Below are 10,895 nucleotides of genomic sequence, written 5' to 3'. Positions count from 1 at the left end.
GGGACCCGGGTGTGAGACCGGACATCGGGCCGTTTTTTTGGGAGGAAAGCCCGGGACGAGCCAAGGATCTCACTTTTGTGTTCAGGCACCTGTTCGGGCAGACCAGGAAGCAGAACTCCTCCCTCCCCGCCGCGCGGCCCGAGCAGGAATGTGCTGCGGAGAGTGGCGTCGCGGCAACGGGCGTGGGGACAGGGGGAGGACGGGACGGCAGAAGGGTCAAACCACGCCAGCGAGCGAGAGTGCGTCCCCACCCTGCAGGACCCCGCGCCACTGCTGGGACCACAAATCCCGGCATGTCTTGCGAGCGGTAGGGTTTTTCGCGGGGTGCGCCCGGCGCCGAATAAAATTTATAAAATTTATAAATCGAAACCATTTCAGTTCAATTTCTAAATAGAATCCGCAGGTCTCGTTTCTCCCTCTGCTCCGTGGCCCGGCGGCGCGGGCTGCCCCGGTGGGGACGTGGCGTTTAGAGACGCTGACGGGAGCGCTGAGCCTGCCCGACTCTGTGCCGGCCAGGAAACTCCTCGAGGCGACGCTCTGGCAGCTTTAAAAAAATATTTTAAATTCAGAGGGGAGGGGACACAGGGGAATGGTGTAACAGCGTTCACTTTTTCTAGTTGCTCAGCTGTCAGCATGTTCAGAGGGAAAGCCGTGCACGTGGGCACAGACCCATCCTTAGGAAAGCAAGCTCTGTTACGGGGCTAAAGGGGATAATTCTGCTCGCTCTCTGCAGCTGTTTGGGCAGCACTGCCCGGCTGCCTGGGACCCAGCAGTCCCACAGAAAGCACGTCAGTGCTGGAAAGGAGGCACGGATAAGAGGATATCTTGGGATGGCTACGCCATCCTACGGGGAAAGCCAAAACCACTCCTGCCAAGAATTATCCCAATGTGTCATCAGCAGTGAGTTGATGCTGCAGGAGGGGAGTCCTGTACTTCATGAAACTGCCCCTGGCAGGCAGAAAGAAGAAAAGCTGCAGTCAAAATATGAAGAATGTTATAGCCTCAAAATAGGTAGGAGGCTGTACCTTGAAGAAACAATACCTTGAAGGGCTAGAAAGAATACTTCACTAGCAGACAGCTCAGTCACCAGTTCTACTAGTACAGACACGCCAATCTATACATCTAGAGGAAAATTACCTCTTAAATACTAAAATTTGAAGTCTAAGGAATAATACAGGCATTCTGCTTTGTGCATTTGCTTCTAGCTGTATAGTGATTAGTACAATGTAGACACAGCTTGCTTCAAATTTTTAAAAAGAAAATATATAAAGGCTTCTGGCAAGCTGCCTTATCACTGCTGGGCTGTGAGAATCACCTAATTTTCCTTTAGTCCATTCATTTTTGATTCAAAGTATCTCAGGTGTTTTGCTTGGGAGCCTTGCCTGCGTGGACAGTCTAATCTGGAGATCTGGGGGATTATGATTTTCCTCACAAATAAACACTGCTGCTGAAACCTTGTGACCTTTTGCTTGTTTGGTTGACTTGGGGGGGTTCAGATTGTGCCTTTTTTTTTTTTTTTTTTTTTTTTTGGTTGGGGGTGTGTGTGTGTAATGTTTCACCTTGCTTGCACAGGTGGAAGTGTACAAAGCTGGGCAGTACAGCAGTACATCTACAATCTGACCCTGCTCAGTTGCTGCTGCTGCTGCTTTTGGTCATAATAATGCTTAGCCCTTATTTCTGAACCTTCTTTATTTCTTGCCCTAAATATAGGGTTTAATAGCACTCACAGGAGCAATAGCACTCACATGAAACAATTCATTTTGTCACATGGACACTGTTCCTGTGTCCACTCCTGAATATGCTCATGTTGAGAAGCGAGGATTCTGTGCTAATTTTATGAGGACATTTACTGTCATCTACATTTACTGCTCAGATAAGCATCAGCACAGAATGGTCATATTCTTCTTGGCTCAGCTGATGACATCTGCCTTCTGCAACAAATAAAATGTATTTCTCTCTTGGGTTCAGTTGTGCCAATACTGCAGGGCAGGGACAATTTGGAAGGCATCCTCTCCAGTCTGTATCACTCAGTTCCATAACTGCTTTAATGTCCCTTCTGTGCTGTCAGAACCAGCAGTTTCTTGAAATACATAAGGATCTTGTGGCTGGGGAGAACAACAGTTGGAGATGTGATGCTAACCTGGAGCAGGCAGGTCCAATTTTCTCCTGGGGACAGGGATGAGACCTTTGCTTTGTCATTGTGTCTCATCGGTCATGATTATTTCTTTTCCTACCAACAATTTGGCACGGGAGGTGTGAATGGCCACTGTGCAGCATCCTGGCCCCCCAGAAGAAATTAATTTTGACACTGGACAGTTTTTGAGTACAAGTGCTTTTTGAACAAAATAATATTATCCTGAGCAGTTTGTTGGTGCACAGTGAGATCCAGAACTCTGCAGACAGGTTACTTCTGAAAGCAACAGCCACTTGGGCTTTTGGCTCAGGGAAGGGCTGTAAGTAGGGTAGGTTTCCCTGGGCTACACAAGGCTCTGCACACCTGTCAACCTGCAGAACTGAGCTCAGCTCTCCTTGGGTTTGTTCTCTCCCCAGAGTAGATTTGTAAGGGCTACTTCCTTCCCTGCCCTCACTCATAGAGAGCTGTTGGACCAGGAGTCCAGTGTGTCCTCCAGCCAGCTTGACTGCAATGTCCTGGCTGGAGCCATACACGATTCCCTACACTGTGTCACCACTGGAAAAGCCATGTAGCACTGTTTTCTCCTATGGAAGAAGCAAACCAGCCCAGACTGCTACTGTTCTCTTCATGGGACTCCTGTGAACCTCTGTTGGCCCCTTTAGCCCGGCAGGCATGGTGATGGGTGAGGTGGATATTGGTCAGGTGCTCCTAGGCTGTTACCTACAGGTTAAGGAAGTTGGCAGCCCATGCATGGCCTGAGGCTTTGCAGCCCAAATATTTTTATTCTGAGAGATGTTAGGTGCTCCACTGCTTGGATGTTAGTTGTCATTAAACAAAGACAATTGGTTTACTGTGTACTTGCCTTTTGTCATGGATTGTTTTGGTGTTTGAGATGCTGTGAGCTCTGACTGAAGACAAACGATTTCCTATTGTCCATATCCTCTTAGAGCTAATAAAATAAGGCTGCAGCCCCTCCTTCAGCTTTGCACCAAAAGAACCTGTCACCAGTGTGGATAAGGCTTATTGAACTTGCCCAGGTCACTGAAGACACAGCCTGATGGTATAAACCTCACTTCCATAGGACAACAACTTTAAGGCAGGCTTTATTCCATTACAGACAAATTATTTTCACAGGGTTTACACCACCCCACCTCAGGTCTTGCCTGTTGGCTCTGTGGTTGTCAAAAATCCTATGATGGAGTTATGAAATATGAAATCTGTACTTGCAGAACAGCATGAAACACATGAATGTTACCAGGTGCAGAGTGGTAAAGTGCTGCTAACCACTTTTGTATCAAAGTCGATTTTTAAACAAATTTCTCTGAGGATCTGAGTTTCTCCAGTGTCTGGATGTAAGAGAATCCAGCTACTGTGCTGCAGCTAAAAGCCCACTGTCTGGCAGACATACAGCTGGATTTGCCAGTATCAAGGAATGTCAGTTCTGGCTGAGAGCATGCTCTGGTTATCCAAATGGCCTGCTGGTAGTACTAAACAAAACCAGATACCATGAAAGACCAAGAACAGGACAATGACAAGTGACACTTCCCCTACTATTCACCCAGCTTCTGATTACTTTCAGCTCTCTGGACTTTCTTCAGTCCTTACTGCTGTGCCATCAGGTTCTGCCTGAAAGGATTAGAGACAAGAGGACACCGGGGCCAGCCAACAGGGGGATGGCCCAAGGTCTGCTACTGAAGCAGATCCACACTCTCTGTGTGCCAGCAAATTGAGTGAGGCAGTGAGCCTTGAGGTCTTGCCATGATCAGGTATCTGCAGCTGGAGGGAACAAGGATCCAGGGCTGGCTACTGAATGAATGAGCACCTGTCCTGTTACTAAGGAGACCCATGCTGTATGTCTTCTCTGTATGTTCCATGGCAGAGACGAAAAGAGAGGGGAAAAGATTATGGTATTGGTCCTGTTATCATTTGCAAAAGTGCTGTTTTCTGGTTTTATATGTGTTTATCTGTGTAGCTGGCCAAGTGTACACACATAGATGTGTTTGTGTGCTTACTGGGACTACATATGCGTAGATGCAGGAAGCTTTGCCTCTGCAGGGCTACCACGTTTATCAACTCCAACCAATACTTCTATGCAGGCAAAAGGTAATTTCTGCTAAAAAACATGGTTAGAATGCAGCCTTTATGTGCCAAGTAGTTTTTTTCACTGTACAGACCATGTTCCTGACTATTTTCTGGAGCAGCGGGATCTCTGCTGCTGTGATGCTTTGATTACTATTAAAGTACAGAATATCCCTTCGAGGCAGGCTGTTTGAATCCTCCCCTGGATTATACCTGTTAGCCAAAGGATGTCAGTGCTATGGTAATTAGTTTACCAGTCAGCCTCTGCAGTAGCAATTAAGGAAGGAGAAAGAGAAAGTGGATCTATAACACAAGCTAAGAGCTGACAATTCAATACTTAAGATTATACTGATCAGTATTGACTGACTGTGTGAAGTTTGTGTGGTGAAAATAAGAATTTCTAACATGTTTTTCCCTGAGCAGTAGCAACAAACTAGTTTGTGGGGTTTTATCATATATAAAGCAGGATGAGCCTATCTACACACTGTAAAGTGATCTCTCACACATTATTTTTGAGAATAAGCAACAGCTGTGATAAATCTTTGGGGACAAAAAGAATAAGCACAGGCTGTCTTTATTCTTTTACATGCCTGGCAGCTGCTGTCAGGAAATTTTTGTTGGTGAAACAGCACTACTTCCCTTGAGATGAAAACCTGTGACAAGAGTTAACAAGGGACTTCTGTGAACACATGACAAAGAAGTTTGCATGAATAATTTAACAGGGTAGCTAAGTTTAAAAATAGCTGCAAGATTCCAAACTAAGTATGGAGACAGAAGCTTTAAAAAGCCTTTCTCCCTACTTTAAGCAACTCTTCCAAGGGATACAGAAGGGCCAGTAAAGGCCCTATGAATCAAGAAGCTTCAGAATCCAGTGCCCTCTCCTGCCACTATTAATGCCTCATAGTAGCCTGCACTTTTAAAATCCTCTTTAGAGAGCAATTTTTAAACAAACAACAGTCAGGAATCAGTGTAATTTCATAAAAGTTTAATGTTTGTTTTTAAAATAACACTATTTTAATCGAGAGAAAGGAATCCACACATAGAGAGTCTTCCTGGATGCTGGCAAAAGAGCTTAGAGACATAATCATGACCAGCAGGTTTAAATAGTAAGAATACAGAAAAAGTCTCACTGATTATTCCCATTAAAAATAACTAAATGAATGTACCCTCATACCAAAGAGAGGAGCAAAAGATACCATCCCAGTCATGAAAATCTGCACTCACCTTCTCAGAACAGGTTTCCAGAAGTCCAGCAATTCCAGATAACATTTTCTTAGCTCCTGTGGAAAGTAATCAAGAGCGGCAAAGACAAAGACTCGTTACAGCAAACTATGTTCATCCTAAAATCCCACTTGCTGGTGGATTTGACTGTTACTATCCCAAATCTTAGGCCCTTTTAATTGTCTCTCTCCCCTCTGCATCAAAACCCTTCAATAGCTAAACAGCCAGTCTGGAAGGAATTTGTCAAGCTGTTAGACTGGAACGTTAATGGTCAGCCACTCAAACAATTGGCCACTTGCAAAAGCAGCGGCTGCTTTGCTGACAATGTGCACGGTCACAGCTGAGGTGCAGAGGAGGCTACAGCTGGGGTTTGAGCCAGATAGGGGAGAAGGCTGATAAAAGGACCCTTTGGAAGTGGGGTAGCTGGGGAGGCATTGGGGCATTCACAACATAGGCCTGAAGGTGTTCATCCCTCCTGACAGGGCATAACTGGCTAAACGACACTGTCATGAGAGGCAGCTGTCATGTCTTAGAAGGTGACATAAACCACAAACACCCCCAAAGTGCCCTCAAACTAATTTCTGAGATGTTTCCCCTATCCTTTCTCTCTTTCTTCTTTTCTTCATACATTTTCTTACACGTGATTTTTACACTTCTACATTGTTATATTTCTACAGATAATAATCAAGCTAGCAACATGCCTCCTACCCTTTGCAACCAAATTGTTCTGAAATAAACCTGGCATATATATAAACACTCGTCATTTAGTGTCATTCCACTCTCATCCACCCCAAGGGATGTATTATCAACAAGAACCTCAGTTACCCTACCTTCAGGGATGGGTCATAACAGAAAAGTAATACAAAATGTAAACAGCTGCCAATGAACACGCTGAGAACGTAGACAGTTCACTAGGAGAAGGGATTTGTAGAAGTAGGATAACTAGAAACCATGTATTTGATGCTTTAGTCTAGGATGCTCACCATATAAAGCATACGGTTTCATCTTACAAACCTGAAATAAACCTTGAACCTGTAAGCCTTTGTTGCATTTTGAAGCACAAATTCAACTCTTGGAGAAGTAATTACGTGTCATTTTCTATCTTGGATGATCTCTCTTCTGTAGACATTGTAGCAGCTTGAGGCAGGTTGTCCATGCCTGTATCTTGTATCTACTGCCAGACAGATCAAATGTGAAAGATGAAGGACTATATGCAATGCAAATACAGGATTTTTTTTCATCCAGCCAAATTTAATCCACTGCATGACTTCAGTGCCCTGAATAGGTAAAAAAGAAGTGTGAAATATTTTTGTAACCCTAGCTTGGACACGACAGAGATACACTGATTTGGAACCATTCTCTCACCTTGGTAAAGCAATGTAACATGTGAAACTAACTAGCAGAGGACATGAAATTTAAACAGTACCTGGAAAGCACCATATTAAATGGGTTTAATTGCATTAAGCCTACAATTCTTAAGAAAAAATGCAGTGACTGATACTCCTTCAATAATGGACTTTTTTTCCCCCCACTAATCAAGCATGCCTAAATACCATCTTGCAGGTGCCTAGCTACACGACTCCTCTCATCTAATTATTGTCATTTACATTTAATTCCTGGGTTTTTTTCACCTCTGACAGGATATGAATACAGCTTAATGTGAGATCTGATATGAAGACCATCCCTATAATTTCTTTACCAGAAAGCTATTACAGGGCTTTTCATCATCACAGCTACAGTGGCTCCTAAAGTGTTATTTTGTTTCTACATTCATCTAAAGTTTGTAAGCAAATTAAACATGGTAGTAACACAAACGACTTGTAGTATTTCAGCACTGCTTCGGTTCTGGCTGAAACTCCCCCACAAAAGCAGCTTCTTGAAGAAAAATTGTATTTTATTAAGAATTAAAAACATTACCTCTACTGTCTGTAAAATGAAGATTCTTCAGTCAGGCTGCTGGGAAAGGGAATACCGTGTGCCTTGACGCAGCTCTGCTGGAGGTTTTATTTCCTGCAGGTGTTCAACTGTTCTCCACCCAACCAATTCTAATGGCTCTGCTCTCTGCATCCCCAGTTGATGGACAGCTTCCTGGGAATGTAAGAGCAGCTTGATTCATTCTACCAGAGCCTAGGACTGCTAACATATGGTAATCAGCCTTCTCACCACAAGCAAGAGACAGCCCAAGAAGAGGTGGAGGTGGGATCAGAAAACAAAACCCAGAAACTAATTCTAACTGTGGAGCCTTGGATTTCTGCTCTAAGGCAGAATGTAACAGTCTGCAGCTGCGTTATTCTGCTCAAGTTGGCTACAAGCATGAATACATCCATATTGTCTGAGAACGGCTGACAATAAGGATAGTCTAGCAACTTGCATCTCTCTCGTCTTCTTTATGCCAGACAGAAGCAGAGGAGTCATGTAAAATAAATTTTATGGCTGCTTTATACTCCCACACTGCTGGGACGTAGGCTGTTTGCACATAGCCATGCAGCAGGCACAAAAGGATTGAGTTCTGTCTCAGAGAATGATTTTGCTCCCTTCAACCTTTTGTAATGTTCTGAGAGATAATAAACCAACACAGTATTACATCAGGTGCTACATGAAAACCTGCCTCAGGGGATTTCTCTTGCCCTCTGCACTAAAGAAATACGGCTTTGTCATGCTTTGGGATGCACTGATTTGGTGGATGGTTGTGGTTTTTTTTTTTTAAAAAAAACCACTTCTTCTATCATCACTTACTTTCATAGGTATTTCTAAAAACTGTTTGGGGTTTACCAGGATAAAAAATTAATTAAACTTTGCTCACATTTCCTACTGTTTCCATGAGAAAATTTAAGTTCTTTGTGAAGCTTCTCTTAGACAAAAATGAGCAAAAATTCTTGGCAAAAATTAAGGAATCATAAAACCACAAAGACTGGAAAAGATTTCTAAGATCATTGAGTACAGCTGTTCACCCAGCACCATTGTGTTCACCACTGACCCATGCCCTCAAGTGCCACATCCACACATCTTCTGAATACTTCCAGGGATGATGATTTTGGAAAATCTGTGCCAAATGGCAGAGAACTTATGTCTTAATCTGCTACTTATACTTTTTATCACTAGGGCACAGATGTATTTGGAAAAAAAAATTACTAACAGAATTATGGTTGCTACATTTCTTCCCTGCTCACACACTATTTAAAATTCTAAAACAAACAAAACCCCTGAAAGCCTATCTACTGCTTAGTTAAAACTTAGTCAAAGACAAGACTCCAGCTAGCTAAAGTTTACTTACCCAGCAGACTACTCCAGGAAAAATTACTGTGTTTTGCCTAAAACATTTGAAGGTTTCTTTTCCTCTCCAAATGTACACTCAAAGAGACTGAAAGAAGTATTAAAAACCCACCTGGCCTTAAAACAGATTGATAGGATGACTGCAGCATTTCTATGTCTCTTCTCCCACTGCTTCTTAATCAAACTTGGTTTTGCAACAGACTTCATCCAGCAGAAAGGACATGCCAGCCTCCACCATGACAAACTAAAGGTTACAGCATCAAATGAAGACTTAAGAGTTAATCCACTGTTCTTTGAATTTACTAGGGATTTGTGCCTGGTTTGAAGTAAAGATATAAACATTCTAACTATATTTGTTTCATTCCTATCAGAAGTTTTCTGAAAACCAGGAAAAAGGCAACTTCTTATGCTTTATGCAGTTTTTAGAGAATTATGTCAGGAAGGAGAGGTAATGTATTGCACCATTCAAATAGACAAGTAAATCCCCATTAACTCACCCCTCCTGAGGATCTGGAAGAGTCCAAGGCCAGCCTAGAAATTAGGCTTCCCAGTCAGTGCACTATGCTACAGCTCTGCCAGCACAGGGAACCAGTACAGTGGATAAATCATTTACTCTGGAAACCACAGGGAAAAAAAAAGGAAAAAAAGAAAGAAAAAAAGATAAAATACATAAATAAAAATACATGCAATTTTATGAAATTACAATGTTAAGCCTCTCGTCTGCCAATCTGTTTAGATGTCATGACCTACACCACCCAGTATGTTCTTGTCCATTCCAGAGGTTCAAGGATAACTGTCTATTCGTTTCCGAATAGAGACGAAGTTAATCTTCCTTCCAGGAGTAAAAAGCCCTGCCCCCTCTCAGGGATAGAATAAAGAGCATGAAGAGAAGTAGTATTTAACTTAAACCACAAGAAAGTTCAGATTCTGGAAAGCTTTAGACATATATGGGGTAACAACTCCCAGTTTCTCCTTTGCAAAGTTCTTGCTTCCCTTGGTGCTAGCTCCTCTCCATTCACAGCCAGGTTCAGCACTGACCAAGACCACTACTTGTACAAGCAACTGTAGAACACAGAACAAGGGTAATGGAATTGAACTGTCCTTTCCCCCAAAAGAAAGTTAATTTTTAAAATTAAGTTCCACACATATAACACAGCATTGAATGAGGTTGTCTGAAGAAGACTGTCCAGATTACTCTGTTTGCCACTGTATGCACTGAGACCTTCATGAAAACAAGTCTGCAAAAGGAAACTAACCAGAAAGTGTACGTGTATTCCAAAACAGCACCATCTAAAGTGCAGAACTCTAGAAAAATTCAGCCTTCCCTTCAATATTTCCCTTCCCTGCACTTATATCTCTCAATACAAGGCAGGTAAGAAAATAAATTCCCCTCTTCCTCTGTGGATTTACAAGAGACCAGGCATTTAACTGAAAAAATTGGAAAGAAAATGTGGGGTAAAATTTATCTGTCAAATGTAAACAAACAAACTGAGGTATACAATAAAAAATACAGAAGAAAACCAAGAAGCAACTACAAAAGACTTCTTTATAAACCAAGATTTAAGCAATCTCTAGTCATTGCCCAACTCCATCTTAAACTATCAAAGCATGTCAAACCTTGCTTTCTGCGGTTTTGACAGTAAATCAGCTATTTGATGAAAGTGGGGCAATGATACTCACAACAAAGATTTTCTATATTCAATGCAGTAACTGCTTAACATGATAAAAACAGGCTCAAAGAGACTTTCTCAAAACTCTCTTCCCTTCTTAATTACCTTTTTACTGCTTTTACTTAATTACCTCTTTACTGTTTGACTTGACCATTTATACTGTATTTCCAAATTCAGCTTAGACAGTTCTTAATTTCTTGTATGAAAACCACCATAAGACTCTGAGAAACATTTCATACCTTCCTCACACACAGTCATGGCAAACGAAGACAAACGGTGATTTTGCCTTCTCCAGAGGTCCATGTGCACGTAGTGATTACAGAAATTCAAGCTCTGTTGGGGTCCCTCCCTGACGCCCCACCTCTGGTTTTACACAGGGTTCAGGACTTCAAACAAACTTCCACTGATCATGGTGACAGTAGTTCTTCCATTGACTTCAGCTGGGAATAAACTGGTATTTTATTGAGCAGGCTAACCATTGCGTATCTTCATCCTCTACAGTTTCTCAATTTTATCAA

Source organism: Sylvia atricapilla, chromosome 3 (assembly GCF_009819655.1).
Source record: "Sylvia atricapilla isolate bSylAtr1 chromosome 3, bSylAtr1.pri, whole genome shotgun sequence".
Classification (NCBI taxonomy): Eukaryota; Metazoa; Chordata; class Aves; order Passeriformes; family Sylviidae; genus Sylvia; species Sylvia atricapilla.
Note: the sequence above shows the minus strand (reverse complement) of the source record.